The 1661-nt window shown below is 37.4% G+C and overlaps 1 pseudogene; it reads right to left on the reverse strand.

Annotated features, from left to right (window-relative positions):
- Window positions 1-489: 489 nt before the first annotated feature.
- On the reverse strand, window positions 490-1361 carry LOC149177948 (uncharacterized; annotated as a pseudogene).
- Between the last annotated feature and the right edge of the window lie 300 nt (window positions 1362-1661).

The raw sequence follows: 1661 nt of genomic DNA on the forward strand, positions 1-1661 counted from the left end.
TATTAACGATTTGAACATGGAAAAAGTACCGAAGTGTTAAGTCAGTAAAATGTCAATCAACAAGCCATGTCCATTCAAATAAATTGTTTTATAAAATGTAATTTTTTTGCCAATTTTTTAATTGTGTTATTTGGCTAAAGTCAATATCTTTCAATATCAATGAACTATGTTTATTTAAATATATTTTTTTATTCATACGTTTTATTCAGTTAAATTCAACCTATCATTCGTTTTTCTAGTTAAATATTTTTTTAAATATTTATATTTATTTATAGACCTGTTGTATTGGAAATGGTTTTAACTAAATTAATTTGGTTTTAGTTAATTTTTTTTCAATTATTTTCTGATTTTTTAAAAACAATTATTAAATTACTTAATTGTTTTTTAAGAAAATTCAGATAAAAGAAAATTAAAAGAATAATCATTTTTAGTTTGTAAAGATTCCAGTGTGGACCAACTCCATTCCCAAAACCTTGCAATGTCTGGGAACTTGGCTTGGATAGCTCGGTGGTATCTTTGACGCAATCTTCACAAATTCTAATGTTAATGTTAATACTGGAGCTTCAATTCCCAAAATTCCGAAAACATGTTGTGAGGGATCTTGCGCGATTTTAGGGTTTGCGAACACGCGGGGATTCCTTTATCGTCTCCAGCACTGGTTTCCAATACCTAAAACCCCGTACATTGTGCTGCGTCAACCCGAAACCCAACTCTGTCGGTTGGTCTTCGTCTTCATTTAACTCCAACTCTGCCACCACAAACCCATCTTTCAATTTTGTTTGCAATTGATTTGTCTTCTCGGCACTGCCATTGTTTGAAGAAAATTCAGATAAATGGCCACTGCCAACGGCTGGAAAGACTCTAGAGTTACAGGAGTGCTTTCTATGGGTAGAGTTGCATTGGGTTTCTAACAAATTAAGCGAGGCCATGTCAGAAGACAATACTACACACCGCAAATATTTTTGCATTGGGAGAAGAACATAGACGCCACCCAACGCCAAATCCTCCTCAGGACGCACGGCTGCGATGCGACGCCCTGCTTGGAGATCACTGCACACGAATTATTGGGGATTGTCCACCATCAGCTCTCCCACTTTAATTGCCTCCCCAAATTTTTGAATGCCACCATCGCTCCACCGTATAACTTTCGCTGCCGCGGTGGTTCTCCACGATTTAGCACAGCATAGATGATTCCCCATTGATTCGTATTTCTTGATTTCAAGCTTTAGTTAATTCACAGTTCTCTACTTATCGATCTCTTTATTTCCACTTAGCGTCCGCCTAACTGAAATAATAATAACGAATTAATGTGCGAAAGAGCGATAACAGGAAGCCTGTGAAGATAGGGGAAACCCTGAAGATAGGGGATGATGGGTAGTTTGGTGTGATCCGAGAAGATGAGGATGAGGTGTATCCTTGTAATATAATAACACATTTAGGAAGAAGCCGTCCACAATCGAAATGGTTGCGGAAAACGCAATGGAAGACTCCAAACGCGGTTGCCGTCTTTGACGAAGTCTGCGTGCCAAGTTGTAACGAAGATTTCTATTTGCAATGGATTGTACACGAAAGTCAATTTATCGAGTGGGTCAACAATATTGCAGTGATTTCGTTGCACGTTTTTCACCGTTTCACTAAACCTAAAACCGGGAAAAAAAATT

Source organism: Pinus tabuliformis, chromosome 4_1 (assembly GCF_031772625.1).
Source record: "Pinus tabuliformis cultivar Carrire ecotype Pingquan chromosome 4_1, CPIR1, whole genome shotgun sequence".
Classification (NCBI taxonomy): domain Eukaryota; kingdom Viridiplantae; phylum Streptophyta; class Pinopsida; order Pinales; family Pinaceae; genus Pinus; species Pinus tabuliformis.